Below are 21,939 nucleotides of genomic sequence, written 5' to 3' on the forward strand. Positions count from 1 at the left end.
AACACCCTCTCTTCAAACTTCTCCAATTTAATGACTTTTGGTACAGAAATATTATTTTCTGATAGTCCATCCTAAAGGAAATCAGTCTTGAATATTCATCGGAAGGACTGACGCTGAAGCGGAAACTCCAATACTTTGGCCACCTGATGCAAAGAACTGACTAATTGGAAAAGATCCTGATGCTGGGAAAGATTGAAGGTGGGAGGAGAAGCGGATGGCAGAGGATGAGATGGTTGGATGGCATCACCAACTCAATGGACATGAGTTTGAGTAAACTCCAGGAGTTGGTGATGGACAGGGAGGCCTGGCTGCTGCTGTCCATGGGGTCGCAAAGAATCGGACATGACTGAATGACTGAACTGAACTGAACTGATAGCCAACCATAATTCAGGCTTTAAAATAAGCCTATTTCCTCTGGTTCATACCACATAGGAAATGGAGAAATTTGGTTACAAATTTATAATAAACTTAAAAAGAAATATTCGCACATTCCACAGATACTTACTTTGCAGTGGATATACTTGCTCTTTATACCATATGACCTTAACTGAGCTTTTTACTATGCACTTCCAGGCTCAGTTGGGACTGATTAAAACAGTTTCTATATATTATACCATAGCTTAGACAGTCTTTAAAATGAGCAGCAATAGAGATTGACAAAAGTTAATTAAGTGTTGAACCAAAAAAAAAAGTCACAATGACACCATTACAATACAATGATTTCAACAAGCATCTGATGAGTCTTTACACTTAATACTGAGAAGTGGATGCTTCATGTAAAAGGAAAAAAAAAAAGTAGTTTCTGCCTAGAAGATGATTAAAATATACTATGGAAATAAAACCACATTTTAAACATTCAAACAACTGTAAACAATATAAGAAAAAATGCAACCTCTGTGGTTTAGACAGAATTAAGAGAATGGCAATGTGAAGTAAGAAAGATTCTAATGAAGAAATGGGATTGAACTAAAACTTCAAAGAGGAGTCTATATAACCAGAAAAGAAGGAAAACACATTCTCAATAAAGGAAGCAACACTTATAAAAACTACGTAATCAGAATGGTCTATTCTTAGGTGAGTGATAGAAAATACCTACATAAAATAATTCATACAGTGCAGCAAAGATTAACTTGAATAACAAAGGGAAGATTATCATTTGATCTCATGTAAATGACATAATTGTTCCATGTGAAAATTTTGATCTGTCTTAGAGATTAATATAAAAAGGCAAGACAATGATCAATGATGTACAACATCAGTAATTTAATGAATAATAAAGACACAAATAGGTCCACTGAGAAAGAGAGATGAGATAATATAAAGGAGATGATTTGATGGGAAAATAAGACACAAGAGAGGAAAACAAAATTATATTTTAAAAAGTCTGTTAAAGGTAAATCTCTTAATGAATAAAGAGAAATGAAGACAACTATTACCATAATCTATCACCATAAACTATTACCAATTACCCAAATTGGACATCTTTTTATAGAATAAATCTATCCTCTTTCCATCTATCATAAAATTGTCTCTTTAAGCTCCTTTGTAATATTAGCTTCTTGATTCTCTTATTTTATGAGCTTCTCTACAAACTCTCCCTGGTGTTGCTTATTCAATTCACTGGATTCAACTCTTTTGAGCCTATGCACTTATAGAAAACAAACACGGGCCTCAGATTTACTTTTCTGGTATTGAACTTCTGGTTGAATGCTGTCAATAGATGTTTCACAGACCATCCCCAATATTCACTTCATCAAAAAGAGAATTCCAGGATTGCCCTTACAGTCTGGTGGTTAAGACTCCATGCCCCAAAAACAGGGGACATGGATTCAATCCCATCAGGGAAAGAAGATTCTGCATGCCCCATAGTGTGGTCAAAAATTAATTACAAATTGATTAATTAATTATTTTAAAAAGAAAGAGAAATTTCTACATTTCCCCCAAACCCAGAGCCTCTACAGCAAACCTCCATGTCTTCTAATCTGATGCCATCAAATAATTTAAGTGTACTTCTCACCCCACATTCCTTACAGCAGCCTCTCTCTTAATCTCTCTGACTCCAACTTTTCCCATCTTTATATTTAAACCATATGTTTGATCAAGTTACTTCACCACTACAAAATTCAGTGAGTTTTTTTTTTGGAGGGGGCGGGGGTGGTGTTCTAGAACTGGTGATTTAGATGATAAAGAATCCACCTGCAATATGGGAGATGGGAATTCAATCCCTGGGTTGGGAAGATCCATCCCCTGGAGAAAAGAATGGCTACCCACTCCTGTATTCTTGCCTGGAGAATTCCATGAACAGAGGAGTCTGGTGGGTTACAGTCCATGGGGTTGCAAAATGTCAGGCAACACTGAGCCACTAACATTTTTACTTTCAGTAGAACATATGTCCTAGTAACATCCAAGATTTCCTTCTCCCTTTTCCACTTTTTCTCTCCAGAGACTCTACAACCTTCATGTTTTTTCATTTCCAGAATATTATCTGGAAATCTCTCTCCAATCTGAAGGCATGGCTACAGATATTTGTCCATATCTAAAAAACTTATTTTTCCTTAGAATTTTTTCTGTTATTTAGAAGGCATCTTCTCCTTCAACCTCTCACACAGATTTAATGAGCAACTCCTCTAAATGACTGCTACACTTCCATCTAGCTCTAATGGAAATTTGAGTGACCACCATACTGGCATATTGTTCTACTGTGACCTTATCAGACTATCAGACTGCAGGTCCACAAGTTTCAGCCACAACTGTTCAATAAATATTATGATATTTTAATTGAGATCTTTCTGTAATCTAGAGAAAAATTTTAATTTCCTGGAAGTAATTGCCAAAGTAAAAAATTATGAGTACTTATCCAATTTTTTATGAATCTGTACATTTCTTTGCTTGTGAGATTCTTCTTACTCTTCCTATCACACTCTGAATAGTGTCAGCTCACTAGGCACCAAAAGATGAAAATAAAAAATAAATCAACCTAATTACATGGGAGAAGGGAATGGCAACCCACTTTGATATTGTTGTCTGGAGAATTCCATGGACAGAGGAACCTGGTGAGCTGCAGTCCATGGGGTCACAAGAGTCAGACATGACTGAGTGACTAAGCCATGACACCACCATTATAAAGAAAGAAAAAATAAAAAAATTGAGCACCACTGCAGTGCTAGTCACACAGCAGCTGCTCTATTTGTGTTGTTTACAAAGATTTCCAATATAACTAGTTAATATAACTACATTAGGAAAGAGTATTTGGATAAAGTAGAATAACAGACTTCAACATAGTTTAGGGTTTTAATGAAAACTAAATGTTACACAGTAGCAGTTCAGACACTGGAATGAGACAGAACAACTGATATCTAACATTTCAAGATTTACATACCTCATATGGCTGTTACAAAAATTAAATGAAATAACACAGGCAGAAAAGCTCATATATAATTATCTATTTTGATCATTACAATGATTATGATTGCATTATATATAAACTGGACAACAGAGGAAAGAGCTTGGACTGGGGAATCAGAAAGTTCCAAGTTTAAATATCTGCCAGATGTGTGACCTAGGATAGTTAATTAACTTCACCGAATTTTCTTCCCTTTTTTTTTTAACTACAGCGATAACTAAAATTAGACACAACCTCAGACTTTTAAAATGAGACAGACATAGCAACTAGAACGAAAAATGGCATATAGAAAATATTAAAATATTGCTTCTTTTCTCCTATGTAAAAGGCCAATTTTCACTTTTATTTTTAATAGTTTAAGTTTTGAAAGATACAAAATATTCTCTACTAATTATATTAGAAATTAGTAGCCTATTAACAGAGAATAGAGATTTCTCAGTGTCACTTTCACCAGAGAGCCTTCACTAGAATAGTGTTTAGGGTTTGATTTTTCTAAAATTAATAATAAGCAGAAATTTAGTGGACACAGAATAATGGCACAAGAGATTTTAAAGTATATCCTCCACAATTATACATGAGTAGCCCCAAAGTCCTTAAAATTCCAGTAATTTTTGTCTCCTCCCCACAAATTAAAAAAAAAAAAAAAAGAACAAATAATGAAAACCCATTATCCTTATTATCACCTAACTGACAATGTGTTTCCACTAATATCTAGATTTATTTTGAGATGTGTCTTTTAAACAGAAAATTCTCACTGTTCTAATCCTGCTCTTGGTGGTTGGGATTTACAGCCCTGATATTAATGATATTCATTACTTCTGAAGGAATAAAGACACAAGTGAGAAATATTAGAAGCAGGGAATGAAAGGGATAAAGAACTCCTTTATTAAGCTCTTATTTTTACCAATGTTCTTCTAAATTTATTTGCATGATCTATAAATTTCTAGTTATTACACATTATTTGTAGTAGAGGGGAAACAATGGCAATATCCACTTTTATTTATGATTTTAGATGCTACGAAGAATTCAGAATGTCTTAAACAAGCCATATATGTCTTCCCTCAGTGAAATCAGTGCTTTGAGAGGATTAAATACTGATTTTTTTTAAAACCAATTCTGAGAATACACAAATATTTAATTCCTAGACAACCTTTCTAGAGAGGCTAAAAGAGAACTCTCACTCTCCCTGATTTGTGTTTTTTTTTAAACTGAGGTCAATTTACTGGAAAAAATGGAAAAGGACAGAGAGTTTTTCATTTTCTCACCAGAATGTACTTTCTTCAATACCTCTTCTCCTACAAATCTCATTTATAGAAGTTGGAAAAAATAATTTTGATTAATGACCTAATTTGAAGCAAAATGAGTTTGATTAATCAACATTATCCCATGAAGTATCACTTTTAGAGCAAGATCCTTTCGTGACAGTTTATAGGAATTTGCAATCTTTAGGTACCTGTTAAGCTTCCTAAATACACCAACTGTAAGTTTTTCACAATTCATTGATTTAAAAGTATTTTGCACAGTTTTTGAGAGGAGTAGATTAACATGAAATGTGTCAGTAATACTGCCTTTCTCACAAGCTATAACTTTTGTAGAGTTGAGTCTGAATCTGTTTCTTCTATGCATACTGAGTATTAGCATGAATACGATTAGATCCAACTGAAAAATGCCCCTTGCTGCCTAATCACAAATTGTTATCCTCTTGCAGCTTTCAGGGTATTCTCTTTGTGTTTGGATTTCAACAGTTTGATACGTTTACTTGTGATTGACTAATAATTGATCAAAAATTAGCTAAAAAACCTTGAACTATTAAATCTCTCAGTCTTTGCTGAAGGGGTTATGTGTGCTTTTTGAGACACATTTTCAACGCTCTGTCAGAGAGTTTCCAACTCTGCCTTAGCCTTCACTTTCTACTTGTATATAGGGCCACAAGGTAAGCCAAAGGTGAAAGATAAGTGTCTTTCTCAACTCTTTCCTGGGCATGAGCATAACTCTGCCTATGGAAGTGTCCTTCTAGATTCCCAGATACATGTCAGAAGAGTTTTACAAAATTTTCTTTTGCCAATATTTCCTTTAAGTTTTTTTTTTTATTTTTTTGGTAAGCTTCTTATTAGTGCCAACTGATATAACTTCCTTAGGCAACTAGAATTTAACTAATTGCTGCTGATTGCTTCTGACAAACACCCAAAGAATAAGGCTGAAGACAGAATATGGCTGCCTGTACTGAGTCAGGCCAAACAGAGACAGGTGCTAACAATGGAGGTTTTTAGAAAACTGTTATATGGGTCAAATACAGACAATGAGGCTTTTCGTAAGCTCCAAATCTATTCTGCTTATTCAGTGACTACCACACTACTGTTTTTCACAACTACTGGGTTTGCAATGCTTTTGTTTTCAAAGTCACTACAGGTCTGGGAAGATGGAGCTGGGAAAAAGGCAAGTTAAAACATGAGAAAGTTCGTTCAATTTACTGAGATTCCATTTTTTTTCTAAATTAAGTACTCCTTATGATACGGACATAACAGAAGCAGAAGATATTAAGAAGAGGTGGCAAGAATACACAGAAGAACTGTACAAAAAAGATCTTCATGACCCAGATAATCACGATGCTGTGATCACTGACCTAGAGCCAGACATCCTGGAATGTGAAGTCAAGGAGGCCTTAGGAAGCATCACTACGAACAAAGCTAGTGGAGGTGATGGAATTCCAGTTGAGCTATTTCAAATTCTGAAAGATGATGCTGAGAAAAGTGATGCACTCAGTATGTCATCAAATTTGGAAAACTCAGCAGTGGCCACAGGACTGGAAAAGGTCAGTTTTCATTCATATCTCAAAGAAAGGAAATGCCAAAAAATGCTCAAACTACCGCACAATTGCACTCATCTCACACGCTAGTAAAGCAATGCTCAAAATTCTCCAAGCCAGGCTTCAGCAATATGTGAACCGTGAACTTCCAGATGTTCATGCTGGTTTTAGAAAAGGCAGAGGAACCAGAGATCAAGTTGCCAACATCTACTGGATCATCAAAAAAGCAAGAGAGTGCCAGAAAGTGCAGAAACATTTATTTCTGCTTTATTGACTATGCCAAAGCTTTTGACTGTGTGGATCACAATAAACTGTGGAAAATTCTTCAAGAGATGGGAATAACAAACCACCTGACCTGCCTCTTGAGAAACCTATATGCAGGTCAGGAAGCAACAGCTAGAACTGAACATGGAACAATAGACTGGCTCCAAATAGGAAAAGGAGTTCTTCAAGGCTGTATATTGCCATTCTGCTTATTTAACCTCTACGCAGAGTACATCATGAGAAACCCTGGGCTGGAAGAAGCACAAGCTGGAATCAAGATTGCCAGGAAAAATATCAATAATCTCAGATATGCAGATGACACCACCCTTAATGCAGAAAGTGAAGAGGAACTCAAAAGCCTCTTGATGAAAGTGAAAGAGGAGAGTGAAAAAGTTGGCTTAAAGCTCAACATTCAGAAAACAAAGATCATGACATCTGGTCCCACCACTTCATGGGAAATAGATGGGGAAATAGTGGGAACAGTGTCAGACTTTATTTTTTTGGGCTCCAAAATCACTGCAGATGGTGACTGCAGCCATGAAATTAAAAGACGCTTACTCCTTGGAAGAAAAGTTATGACCAACCTAGATAGCATATTCAAAAGCACAGACATTACTTTGCCAACAAAGGCCCATCTAGTCAAGGCTATGGTTTTTCCTGTGGTTATGTATGGATGTGAGAGTTGGACTGTGAAGAAAGCTGAGTGCTAAAGAATTGATGGTTTTGAACTGTGGTGTGGGAGAAGACTCTTGAGAGTCCTTTGGACTGCAAGGAGATCCAACCAGTCCATCCTAAAGGAGATCAGTCCTGGGTGTTCTTTGGAAGGACTGATGCTAAAGCTGAAACTCCAATACTTCGGCCACCTCATGTGAAGAGTTGACTCACTGGAAAAGACTCTGATGCTGGGAGAGATTGGGGGCAGGAGGTGAAGGGGACGACAAAGGATGAGATGGCTGGATGGCATCACCGACTCGATTGACACAAGTTTGTGTAAACGCTGGGAGTTGGTGATGCACAGGGAGGCCTGGCGTGCTGTGATTCATGAGGTCGCATAGAGTTGGACACGACTGAGCGACTGAACTGAACTGAACTGAGAGTGCTGTAAGCCTTTGATTAATTTCCAGAATTCTAAAAGAGTTAATTAGAACAACATTTGTCATTCTCATAATTTCTTTCATTGGGTAATGGATTTGCAGGAGTGATTACTCTATCATTCTGGAGTATATCAGTTTAGATAGGTTTTTTACTTTTAGTTCAATGTAATTCTTCTTATCTTCTTCAAATATTTGTAGAGAGACTACTAAACTGTCCTTAGCTTTATGGTTTGAATACAAAATCAGTAAAAACAAGAAGTCTCAAATTGCTTATAATGTTATCATGAATCCCTGTTTGTTGCAAAAAAAAAAATGCACTAGTAGCTATAAAAATATAGAAGTGATGGTGACCTTATAATATTCTTCAATTTTACATTTTAAATATGTAGGCACTATGGGTTCCATGGAACTGTTAGCAAAACATGGAATTTCTCATTCTCAATCAAGTGATTATTCCTTTCCATCTGTCATGTCAATTTCAAAGTCACTGAGTTAATTAACACTTTTATTAAACGTTGGAGACATCTTAAATTAACTGTCTTGGAGAACAAATAAGGTAAATACAACTGAAAAACAATGTAATTTTTATTAATGAATTTATGTGCTTAATTGTTCAATCGTGTCCAATTCTTTGAGACCCCATGGACTGTAGCCCGCCAGACTCTTCTGCCATGGAACTTTCCAGGCAAGAGTGCTGGAGTGGGTTGCCTTTTCCTACTCTAGGAGATCTTCCTGACCCAGGGATTAAACCTGAATCTCCTGCATCGTCAGGTGGATTCTTTACCACTGCCACCATCTGGGAAGCCAATGAATTTATAATCTAAGAAATAATTAAGACTTACACATAAAAAATAGAAATATGATTAAAATATTCCAGAATTTATTTATATAAGCATTTAACTATTTAAATTAATGGGGGATCCCCCCCAAGTGATTGGCATAATAATTATAGCCATAATGAAATACTCAGAAAAATATATATACAGCAAACTCATAAATTTGGACTATAAAGAACACCTCAATTTAATTCATGACAGCTATCTTGCCCAAAGCAAGTCTTTCCCAACTTCTTTAGCCAGAGTGATGCTCCCATAGCACTTTAATCATAATTTTCTTATAGTATATACCAATGTAATTAATCTTTTTATCTACCTGTCTCTTCCACTAGACATGATAACCTCTGAACACAGATACTGCTACTGTGAACCCCCAAGATCTAAAAGATACAAATTATATGTATTTAACAATTGCTCCTTAAATGAATGAATGAAATCATGCTTGAATTTACCTTCCACTTTGCATGGGCAAATAGAGACTCAGAATGGATAGGATAGCATAAACTTTATTCTGGAGGTGAATGTGTGTGTATTTAGGTCAACGGACTGTGTCTATTGACATGCAAGAGGAAAAACTGAGTTCAGCTACCTGAGGTACAGGGATATTTTTTTTTTAATCTGGGAAATTCTTTCCTGAGATAAACACAAGTGCCAAAACTTTGCTTCAGAGAGTCTGGGAATGAATAAACACTATTCACATCTGGTAACTCAGTTCCCACCTCTGCAGAAAGAATAAGCCAGGAAAAGCCAGCATGGATTAAGAAAAATCTTTCTCCTTCTTATGCTGTCATAAGCTATGCTTTGAAGAGCTCTTAGGCCATTTGCTTTTATACCAAAAGTTAAAAAAAAGAGAGAGATAATCTCAGGGGATGGTACATAACCACTTCTACTTATTATTTTTAAATTTGGTGTTACCAGCAGCGGATGCAAAGTCTTCCCTCTTGGCAGAAATAGAGCCGAAGAATTCCATTGTTGTGAATTATCCACTGCAGAAACTATTCTGTTCATATCCATAATTTACCATAATAAAAAAGATATGTCCCTAAGTAGCAAAAGCAGACATAAAACTTATGAAGTTATATGTAGTAGATGTAGGTACAATGAAAAGAAAGGGTCAAGAATAGAATATTCTTACAAAGAATAGAATTATTCACTCAGTTACTAAGTGAATCTCATTTTCAAAAGTAAGGATGAATTTTAAAATGAGTATTTTTACTTCTATGATAAAAGTTCTTTAAGAAATAATAGTTTGTGAAAAATCCATAAGGACTGTACGTACAGTCATAAAGCCGAATCACGTTATATTACCTATATGTTACATCCATTATTTTTTTAAAAACTTCAGGTTCTCTATATCGAACTCTAGGTTGTCTCATTAAAATTAGATAACTATAAATTATTTGATATTGTTTTGAGAGCACTTACCATTCCATTCTTTCTATTAAATACAATCAACTCTTATTATTATTATTAGTTTATATTACTGGCATTCCATCTTCAGTCACTGACTTGTTTTTCCTTTAACTTTAATGTTATCCAGTAACTGCAACAGACAATGGGGAAAAATAAGCTCCAAAAGTGTTCTCTACTGCTCTTTATGCATATTTTGGAGAAAATAAATGAGTTTGCTGCTTTGCATTCAGTCAAAATAGCTTCAATTTTAGTCTATTTTTTAGCAGATGTGTGTATGTGTGATTCCTGAGAATGGTAAAAACAGTTGCATATATATTTATGGCCAACATTTTTACCCTGATACTGACACATGAAAGTATAAAATCAGAACACTTTCATTTCTAATGAATGTTGTTTGATGGCCAAAGGGGCCCAATAAATAAATAAATATGCAAGCAAGCAAGCAGGCAAGGCTATCTTTAATTTCCTTTAGGACTCTGTTAGATTGCTTTGATTCATTCTTAAACTAATCCTTTTCTGAAGTTGTCTCCCAAAATCTCTGAACATAAAGAGACGCAAAGCATCATCTGATAAACCATTATCTAAAGGAAGCTGCAGCAAAATGCAATGTGGTTAGAAACATGGAACTTCAAATGAGGGACTATCAAAATTAAAGTTCCATCAACATTGAATTTGCTGCTTGAAGAAGTTTCACTCTTTCTTGAATCAAACATCTAAGTGCTTCTTCCCTGATTCTCCTCCAAATGTTACCTGTGGCTGAAATCCTCCAGACTGCAGTAGGTCACTCTAGAGAAATACTTTTCATTAGACAAGAAGGAAGGAGGAACAGAGAGAAAGCGCAAAAGGGAAGAGGGAAGGAACTAGTAGAAGCCAGGACACAAGCAAGCAACGGAGGCTTCAGGAAGCTATAATAGCACCCGAGAACGGGCTGAGTTGCAGAGCAGAGCATATTGATTCTTTATACCAGTACTGTCCCAAAGTATAGTAAATAACAATTACTCTTTCAGAACTGCAATAGATGAAACACTAAAAAGCTGGACAGACATGTTAGCTGTAGTGCATTCTATTTTTTTATATATCTTTACAAGTTATATGTATGGATACAATCCTCCCAAACCACGCCCCCACCACCGCCGCCATGATGAGAAGCAAAGACACAGGCCAGTGCTGGTACGACTTCATTTGCAGTTTTCATATACCAGTGAACCTGATGTCAAAATGAAACCGTGCACACAACGGGTTAGTAATGACTTCGTTCAATCTCTACTTTCATTCGTCATCTAAACATCAGAGGTGGGGGGTGGGGTACACGCATGTGCGTGAAGTAGAAAGAAAGAAACTGAAATTTTTGAACGCTACAAAGAAACCTTGGTTGTTAGCAGCTTTGTGAGTTGCCTGCTCATATAGAAAGCAATAAGGAAATACACAAACTTGGAAAAACAAAATGGAATGGCTTTACTCAGATAACAGACATCTGTGGAAAGCTGAAATGTTAAAAGAAGTCTTTCAGAATAAAGACGGTTGTCTTGCGCTTTTACAGAAGAATTTTTCTTGTTTCCTCCTGAATTTTACTGAGAACCAAGTAATAAAATGTATGTAACTTAGCCAGAATAATTTATTTTCCCATTTCTGTTAGGTTAACATCTTTAAAAAAAACCTGTTTCCCCACTTATGTCACCTCTGCACTGATTTCTCTCATTTAAACAAGAACACACCTGATTAAGGAGCAGATGTCTTGTCCCCGGGTGGTGGTTTATTTTTACATAACTATTACATTACAGAAAAGAGACTAAATTTCCTAATAACTGCACTTTAGTTAAATAATTCTTTGATCTGGTCTTTTCCACTTCTTAGAAGTGAACATATCATATTCCATACACAAAACCATAATACTACCATTACCAAAATCAGCTGAGAGTTTTACAGGAAAAGACTCTGAGCTTAAACAGAGAAATTCTTAATTGATAATTAACTTGGAAAGGTCCCTTAGCTGTTCCTACTCTCAGGTTCCTAATCTGTGGACACACAAGAGTGATAATACCTTTCAGGGTTGCTACAGAGGGTAGGCTATCCTGTGCTATGGTTGCCATGAAAATATCTAAGAGAATTATAATATTATGGTTGAAAGCTTCATTATCTGAAGGAATGATTTCAGCTTGGAGCTAAGAAAGGAATGGCTCTTTCTATCAAGAAGAATTTAAAAACTCCCTGTCTTGTTGCCCTCAAAAACACAGGGAGAGAAATCACTTCAAAGAATCTAATCATGAAATCTATTATTGCATTTAGAAAGCAAAAGGGCTGTTGCACTGCAGAGCTTTTTGTTTGTTTTTAATCAATTTATTTTTTATTGAAGGATAATTGCTTTACAGAATTTTGTTGTTTTCTGTCAAACCTCAACATGAATCAGCGATAGGTATACATATATCCCCTCCCTTCTGAAACTCCCTCCCATCTCCCTCCCATCCCATCCCTGTAGGTTGATACAGAGCCCCTATTTGAGTTTCCTGAAGTGTTAGTTGCTCAATCATACCCAACTCTTTGTGACCTCATGGACTGCAGCCCACCAGGCTCCTCTGTCCATGGGACTTTTCCAGGCAAAAATACTGGAGCGGGTGGCCATTTCCTTCCCCAGGGGGTCTTCCTGACCCAGAGATTGAACCCAGGTCTCTTGCACTGCAGGCAGATTCTTTATCACCTGAGCTACAAGCCATACAGCAAATTCCCTTTGGTTATCTATTTTACATATGGTAATGTAAGTTTCCATGTCACTCTTTCCATACATTTCAGCCTCTCCTCCCCTCTCCCCATGTCCATAAGTCTATTCTCTATGTCTGTTTCTCCACTGTTGCCCTGTAAATAAATTCTTCAGTACCATTTTTCTAGATCCCATATGTATGCGTTGGAATACGATATTTATCTTTTTCTTTCTGACTTACTTCACTCTGTATAATAGGTTCTAGGTTCATCCAACTCATTAGAACTGACTCAAGTGTGTTCCTTTTTATGGCTGAGTAATATTCCATTGTGTATATTTACCACAACTTCTTTATCCATTCATCTGTCAAAGGACATCTAGGTTGCTTCCATGTTCTAGCTATTATAAATAGTGCTGCAGTGAACAATGGGATACATGTGTCTTTTTCAATTTTGGTTTCCTCAGGGTATATGCCTAGGAGTGGGATTGCTGGGTCATGGAAAAGATTCTGATGCTGGGAGGGATTGGGGGCAGGAGGAGAAGGGGACGACAGAGGATGAGATGGCTGGATGGCATCACTGACTCGATGGATGTGAGTCTGAGTGAACTCCGGGATTTGATGATAGACAGGTGCCGGGAGCCGGCGAGAGACATTCCGCTCGTGACAAAGGTCATGAGGAAGGAGGCTCGGCATACGCAAAGGCGGGATCGAGCCTCGGGAGTCTCCCCAGATATTCTCGAGTATCTTCCCCCAAAAAACCAGAGTCTGCCTACTTTATTGCTTTGTGCTCTCACCTCTGACTCTACTGGGGGCTGTCCCCTACCACCATCTCGCTCTCTGTCAAAGAGTTAACTTACAGCTCCAATTAATAAAGCTCCTGGGCAATTAGGAGTGTTTAAATCCAAACCTCTCAGATGGCTCTCTAACTCGCCTGACAAGTTTACCCGGACTCCTGCAGCTATGCATACGATTGTTTACAGTCTCCCAGCCTCCAGAGGCATGGGAAGCTTAAGATATTCAAATAGCTTAGAGCCTCTCAGAGAGTTAGAAACTGTCAGAATAAAACTAGTAAAGGATTTCATTGATGAGTCAATGCTTGTTGCCAAGTTTTCACATCCCCTGAATTGTATCCTTGAATGTGTATTAATTAATAGTTGGTATGTAGAAAAAATAAGTAGTGGCCTTGGTGTTAGTAACTTTAGACCCTTAAGGTAATAAATTCTTTCCTTTGTTGTAAACCCATTACACATCCACCCTATAGGAATGCAATTTTATCTTTGGAAGATGGCGCCAAACCTTAAAATAATTACTCTTAGAGAAAATAAGTCTTTGTTGATAAGTCCTTGTCAAGAGTTATAAAATGTTAGTAGGCCTTCTGGCCAGAAGATGATGTAAATCACCTAAACCATTTGTATACGATAAATTTGCAGGAAAGAAACCCTGGTTTTTGATAAGAATCAAAGACTGCTGACTTTGCATCCCCTATTATCCTCTATGTGTAACTTAGGGTATAAAAACCCCTGTTGAAAATAAAGCTACGGGCCTTGCTCACCAACGCTTGGTCTCCCCATGTCATTCTTCCCTTTAACTTACAGCTGAGTCTCCATCTGGAGCGCGGAACCCACCACGCTTACTAATTATGCCTGGGCTTCTAAGACCCACTCGAGAAGGTGTCTAGGGTGAGGCACCTTCCGCTATTCGAGAGGGCGCCTGCGGCCTACGTAAGTGGTGCAAACTTCTTTTTTTTTTTTTTTAATTTTATTTTATTTTTAAACTTTACATAATTGTATTAGTTTTGCCAAATATCAAAATGAATCCATCAATGGTATACATGTGCTCCCCATCCTGAACCCTCCTCCCTCCTCCCTCCCCATACCATCCCTCTGGGTCGTCCCAATGCACTAGCCCCAAGCATCCAGTATCGTGCATTGAACCTGGACTGGCATCTCGTTTCATACATGATATTTTACATGTTTCAATGCCATTCTCCCAAATCTTCCCACCCTCTCCCTCTCCCACAGAGTCCATAAGACTGTTCCATACATCAGCGTCACTTTTGCTGTCTCGTACACAGGGTTATTGTTATCATCTTTCTAAATTCCATATATATGCGTTAGTATACTGTATTGGTGTTTTTCCTTCTGGCTTACTTCACTCTGTATAATAGGCTCCAATTTCATCCACCTCATTAGAACTGATTCAAATGTATTCTTTTTAATGGCTGAGTAATACTCCATTGTGTATATGTACCACAGCTTTCTTATCCATTCATCTGCTGATGGACATCTAGGTTGCTTCCATGTCCTGGCTATTATTAACAGTGCTGCGGTGAACATTGGGGTACACGTATCTCTTTCCCTTCTGGTTTCCTCAGTGTGTATGCCCAGCAGTGGGATTGCTGGATCATAAGGCAGTTCTATTTCCAGTTTTTTAAGGAATCTCCACACTGTTCTCCATAGTGGCTGTACTAGTCTGCATTCCCACCAACAGTGTAAGAGGGTTCCCTTTCCTCCACACCCTCTCCAACATTTATTATTTGTAGACTTTTGGATCGCAGCCATTCTGACTGGTGTGAAATGGTACCTCATAGTGGTCTTGATTTGCATTTCTCTGATAATAAGTGATGTTGAGCATCTCTTCATGTGTTTGTTAGCCATCTGTATGTCTTCTTTGGAGAAATGTCTATTTAGTTCTTTGGCCCATTTTTTGATTGGGTCATTTATTTTTCTGGAGTTGAGCTGGAGGAGTTGCTTGTATATTTTTGAGATTAGTTGTTTGTCAGTTGCTTCATTTGCTATTATTTTCTCCCATTCTGAAGGCTGTCTTTTCAACTTGCTGATAGTTTCTTTGATGTGCAGAAGCTTTTAAGGTTAATTAGGTCCCATTTGTTTATTTTTGCTTTTATTTCCGATATTCTGGGAGGTGGGTCATAGAGGATCCTGCTGTGATGTATGTCAGAGAGTGTTTTGCCTATGTTCTCCTCTAGGAGTTTTATAGTTTCTGGTCTTATGTTTAGATCTTTAATCCATAGTTTTGGAAGTTTTGGCCACAGCAATCAGAGCAGAAAAAGAAATAAAAGGAATCCAAATTGGAAAAGAAGAAGTAAAACTCTCACTGTTTGCAGATGACATGATACTCTACATAGAAAACCCTAAAGACTCCACCAGAAAATTACTAGAACTAATCAATGACTATAGTAAAGTTGCAGGATATAAAATCAACACACAGAAATCCCTTGCATTCCTATACACTAATAATGAGAAAACAGAAAGAGAAATTAAGGAAACAATTCCATTCACCATTGCAACGGAAAGAATAAAATACTTAGGAATATATCTACCTAAAGAAACTAAAGACCTATATATAGAAAACTATAAAACACTGGTGAAAGAAATCAAAGAGGACACTAATAGATGGAGAAATATACCATGTTCATGGATTGGAAGAATATAGTGAAAATGAGTATACTACCCAGGGCAATCTATAGATTCAATGCAATCCCTATCAAGCTACCAACGGTATTCTTCACAGAGCTAGAACAAATAATTTCACAATTTGTATGGAAATACAAAAAACCTCGAATAGCCAAAGCGATCTTGAGAAAGAAGAATGGAACTGGAGGAATCAACCTACCTGACTTCAGGCTCTACTATAAAGCCACAGTTATCAAGACAGTATGGTACTGGCACAAAGACAGAAATATAGATCAATGGAACAAAATAGAAAGCCCAGAGATAAATCCACGCACATATGGACACCTTATCTTTGACAAAGGAGGCAAGAATATACAATGGATTAAAGACAATCTCTTTAACAAGTGGTGCTGGGAAAACTGGTCAACCACTTGTAAAAGAATGAAACTAGAACACTTTCTAACACCATACACAAAAGCAAACTTCTTGTCTTGAAGTTTTATTGGTCTCCCGCGTAAACCAAGCTACTCAGCCTCTTTTCTCCACTGAATTTTCCTACTGAGCTATCCTCATTCCATTATTCTTTATATCTCTAATTAGCATATAAATAGTCGCCTAGGCCTTCTCTCCTTCGAATACCCTGGATCAGCTGGGGCTGGTCCCCGGCAGACAGGGAGGCCTGGTGTGCTGTGATTCATGGGGTCGCAAAGAGTTGGACATGACTGAGCGACTGATCTGATCTGATCTGATCTGATGGTGGTTTTATTCCTAGTTTTTTAGGGAATCTCCATACCATCTTCCATAGTGGCTGTATCAATTTACATTCCCACCAACAGTGCAAGAGCATTCCCTTTTCTCCACACCCTCTCCAGCATTTATTGTTTGTAGCCTTTTTGATGATGGCCATTTTGACCAGTATGAGGTCATATTTCATTGTAGTTTTGATTTGCATTTCTCTAATAATGAGCGATGTTGAGTATCTTTTCATATGTTTGTGAGTCATCTGTATGTTTTCTTTGGAAAAATGTATGTTTAGGTCTTTTTCCGACTTTTGATTGGGTTGTTTGGTTTTCTGGTATTGTTTGTTTTTTAGTCTCTAAATTTATAAGGTCAACTGGTTTTAAGGAGAGAATGCTATTGTTTAGTTGCTAAGATGTGTCCGAGTCCTTTGTGACTCCATGGACTTTAGCCCACCAGGCTCCTCTGTCCATGATATCTCCCAGGCAAGAATACTGGAATGGGTAGCCATTTCCTTCTCTAGGAGATCTTCCCCACCCAGAGATTGAACCTGCCTCACCTGCATGGCCAGGTGGATTGTTTACTGCTGAGCCACCAGAGAAGCTCTTAAGGAGAGAATAGTGTATGGATATATGTCTTCTAAAAGAAGAGAAAACACTGAAGATTGACAGAAAATAAGTTAAAAACATGTGTAAACAAAACAAGGAATTACGATTTGGATTTTTTTTCCACAGAGCAAAAACCCAATGCCCCACAGCAAAAAATGAACAAACATGACAGAAACTTGAGGCTGTATAAACTGTATAAAACACAGATCTGGCCTTTATAAAGCTGCTTGTAGAATATCAAGGTGGCAACGGTGAAGCACCTACTCCATTATGAAAATATACAATTTGACACATATGTTGAAAGTTGAACAAAACTAGTGGAGGTGATGGAATTCCAGGTGAGCTATTTCAAATCCTGAAAGATGATGCTGTGAAAGTGCTGCACTCAATATGCCAGCAATTTTGGAAAACAGCAGTGGCCACAGGACTGGAAAAGGTCAGTTTTCATTCTAATCCGAAAGAAAGGCAATGCTAAAGAATGCTCAAACTACCGCACAACTGCACTCATCTCACACGCTAGTAATGCTTAAAATTCTCCAAGCCAGGCTTCAGCAATATGTAAACCATGAAATTCCAGATGTTCAAGCTGGTTTTAGAAAAGGCAGAGGAACCAGAGATCAAATTGCCAATATCCGCTGGATCATGGAAAAAGCAAGAGAGTTCCAGAAAAACATCTATTTCTGCTCTACTGACTATGCCAAAGCCTTTGTGTGCATCACAACAAACTGTGGAAAGTTCTGAAAGAGATGGGAATACCAGACCACCTGATCTGCCTCTTGAGAAATCTGTATGCAGGTCAGGAAGCAACAGTTAGAACTGGACATGGAACAACAGACTGGTTCTAAAAAGGAAAAGGAGTATGTCAAGGCTGTATATTGTCACCCTGCTTATTTAACTTATGTGCAGAGTACATCATGAGAAACGCTGGACTGGAAGAAACACAAGCTGGAATCAAGATTGCCAGGAGAAATATCAATAACCTCAGATATGCAGATGACACCACCCTTATGGCAGAAAGTGAAGAAGAACTCAAAAGCCTCTTGATGAAAGTGAAAGAGGAGAGTGAAAAAATTGGCTTAAAGCTCAACATTCAGAAAACAAAGATCATGGCATCCGGTCCCATCACTTCATGGGAAATAGATGGGGAAACAGTGGAAACAGTGTCAGACTTTATTTTTTTGGGCTCCAAAATCACTGCAGATGGTGACTGCAGCCATGAAATTAAAAGACGCTTACTTCTTGGAAGGAAAGTTATGACCAACCTAGAGAGCATATTCAAAATCAGAGACATTACTTTGCCAACAAAGGTCCGTCTAGTCAAGGCTATGGTTTTTCCTGTGGTCATGTATGGATGTGAGAGTTGGACTGTGAAGAAGGCTGAGCACCGAAAAATTGATGCTTTGAACTGTGGTGTTGGAGAAGACTCTTGAGAGTCCCTTGGACTGCAAAGAGATCCAACCAGTCCATTCTGAAGGACATCAGCCCTGGGATTTCTTTGGAAGGAATGATGCTAAAGCTGAAACTCCAGTACTTTGGCCACCTGATGTGAAGAGTTGACTCATTGGAAAAGACTCTGATGCTGAGAGGGATTAGGGGCAGGAGGAGAAGGGGACGACAGAGGATGAGATGGCTGGATGGCATCACTGACTCGATGGACGTGAATCTGAGTCAACTCTGGGAGTTGGTGATGGACAGGGAAGCCTGGCATGCTGCGATTCATGGGGTCACAAAGAGTCAGACACGAATGAGCGACTGAACTGAACTGAACTGTTGAAAGTTGAAACATATGCTCACATGGCAGAAAAGGAAGTTTGGTTAGCTGGGAGCTAATAAATATTAATATTTTATTCCCTACCCTGCAGACACAGCTGCCTCTGAGTTCAACTACTGGTAAGGTTACAGGAGCAAAGCAGCCAGCAGCGCAAGAGCAGAAGGATAGGTAGTTACACATCATGTTGGCTTGAGGGGCAGAGCCATGCACCTTCTCTTCCTTCAACCTTGTGCTACTCCCATCAGCCCTTTAGGATTAAAGTGAGGTGCCCATTCATCATAAAACATCTGTCCTGCAATGTGCTATATATCTTGGGGTAGGGTTGAGTACATAGGGTCATGTGCAACTGCCCACCTTGCATGTCTGTCCTATCAGCCTGCCCCAAAACAGCCCTACCTCTTACTTCAGGCTCGCTCCTGGCAAAGAGCAGCAAGGAGACATTGGGCTGGGAAACAAAACACCTTTATTGGATAAAACCTTCACGGAGACCAAGCAAACTTTAGGAACCAGTTCTGGGGGAAAAAAAATGTTGGGAAGACTGTGTCTGCTTGATCAAGATCCAGTAATAGTCTAAGCCTTTTTCCCAGTTGAAGCATCAAAGGGATGCCAGTAACTAAAGTTCAAAATCATTATTAGACATGTGATCACACGTGCCAAATGAAAAGTGGCTACTGGTGGTGAGCTTATCACTAGTAAAAAGTATGTTTTATGAAAAACAAAAGCATGAATATAAATCTTTAAGATTGAACAGAGTTTCAGAAAAACATCTATTTCTGCTTTATTGACTATGCCAAAGCCTTTGACTGTGTGGATCACAATAAACTGTGGAAAATTCTGAAGGAGATGGGAATACCAGACCACCTGACCGGCCTCTTGAGAAACCTATATGCAGGTCAGGAAGCAACAGGAAACAGGTCAGGAAGCAGGTCAGGAAGCAACAGGAAGCAGGTCAGGAAGTTAGAACTGGACATGGAACAACAGACTGGTTCCAAATAGGAAAAGGAGTACGTCAAGGCTGTATATTGTCACCCTGCTTATTTAACTTATATGCAGAGTACATCATGAGAAACACTGGGCTGGAGGAAGCACAAGCTGGAATCAAGATTGCTGGGAGAAATATCAATAACCTCAGATATGCAGATGACACCACCCTTATGGCAGAAAGTGAAGAAGAACTAAAGAGCCTCTTGATGGAAGTGAAAAAGGAGAGTGAAAAAGTTGGCTTAAAGCTCAACATTCAGAAAACTAAGATCATGGCATCTGGTTCCAGCACTTCATGGCAAATACATAGGGAAACGGTGGAAACAGTGGTTGACTTTATTTTTGGAGGGCTCCAAAATCACTGCAGTTGGTGATTGCAACCGCGAAATTAAAAGACTCTTAACTCCTTGGAAGGAAAGTTATGACCAATCTAGACAGCATATTAAAAAGCAGAGATACTACTTTGTCAACAAAGGTCCATTTAGTCAAGGCTATTGTTTTTCCAGTGGTCATGTATGGATGTGAGAGTTGGACTATAAAGAAAGCTGAGAGCTGAAGAATTGATGCTTTTGAACTGTGGTGTTGGAGAAGGCTCTTGAGAGTCCCTTGGACAGCAAGGAGATCCAACCAGTCCATCCTAAAGGAAATCAGCCCTGAATATTCATTGGAAGGACTGATGTTGAAGCTGAAACTCCAATATTCTGGCAACCTCATGCGAAGAGCTGTCTCATTTGAAAAGACTGTGATGCTGCAAAAGATTGAGGGCAAGGAGGAGAAGGGGATGATGGAGGATGAGATGGTTGGATGGCATCACCGACTCAATGGACATGGGTTTGGGTAGACTCCGGCAGTTCATGATGGACAGGGAGGCCTGGCATACTATGGTTCATGGGGTTGCAAAGAGTTGGACATGACTGAGCAACTGAACTGAACTGAACTGATCTTCCCTCAGCAGACCCAGGACAATATGCACACTTAGAGTAATCCCCTTTTTCAATATTAAAGCTCCAATTTCTAGAGTTTCAAAGATCCTTTAGACATAATATTTTTCAGTAAAGCCTATAATAAACAGAAGAATTATCACATAGGTAAAATCAGTATCCTTCATATATAAGATTGTTGTTGTTTAGTCGAAAGTCTCATTTGACTCTTTTGTGATCACATGGACTGCAGCCCACCAGGCTCCTCTGTCCATGGGATTCCCCAGGCAAGAATACTGGTGTGGGCTGTCATTTCCTTCTTTAGGGGATCTTCCCAACCCAGGGATTGAACCCGCATCTCCTGTATTGCCAGGAGCCACCTGGGAAGCACACATATATAAGATAAGGATTGATCATTTATCATTTATTTGGATTTTAAAAAGCACTGCTGATGCTTTATAAGTAAAATTTGGAGAAACTTTAAAAAAGTATATATAAGATAAATGATATAATTTATATAATTAAATATATGAAGATATCAAATAAAACAAATTTTACTGATTTAAAATGTAAGTATGAATGTAGCTATTGACTATATTTCTCATCCAAAGATGAGGTAGTTGGATGGTATCACTGACTTGATGGACATGAATTTGAGCAAGCTCCGTGAGTTGGTGATGGACAGGGAAGCCCAGTGTGCTGCAGTCCATGAGGTCACAAAGAGTCAGACATGTCGGAGTGACTGAACTCACTGAACTGATACTTCTCTTAAACAATAAAAGGTTTTAAAGGTAAGGAGAAAATGTTTCAAAATATAATTTGGATTTTGCTGGACACAAAGCTTTTAAGAAATATATTTGAAGCAATGAAAGCTGGAATTTTCTCAATGGTTTTTTGTTTTCCAAAATCTTTATTGAATTTGATACAATGTTGCTTAAGTTTTGTTTTATTTGGCTGTGAGGCATGTGTGATCTTAAAACTCTGCACAGGGATGGA

At 38.1% G+C, this 21,939-nt stretch overlaps 1 protein-coding gene across 26 annotated transcripts in view; it reads right to left on the minus strand.

Moving 5' to 3' along the window:
* The window catches only part of LOC147369038 (uncharacterized), a 1,156,454-nt gene that overhangs the window by 369,204 nt on the left and 765,311 nt on the right, over positions 1–21,939 (minus strand). For 2 of the 26 annotated variants that reach the window (XR_015167146.1, XR_015167147.1), the window contains exon 7: positions 9,829–9,946. The exons of the other annotated variants lie outside the window; for them this stretch is intronic. The gene's annotated coding sequence lies outside the window, so the exon portion shown is untranslated. The remainder of the gene's footprint in view (positions 1–9,828; positions 9,947–21,939) is intronic. 26 annotated transcript variants of the gene reach the window in all.

This window comes from Bos grunniens, chromosome 7 (assembly GCF_055505025.1).
Source record: "Bos grunniens cultivar Pamir isolate PY7600 chromosome 7, Bosgru_T2T1.0, whole genome shotgun sequence".
NCBI classification, from domain to species: domain Eukaryota; kingdom Metazoa; phylum Chordata; class Mammalia; order Artiodactyla; family Bovidae; genus Bos; species Bos grunniens.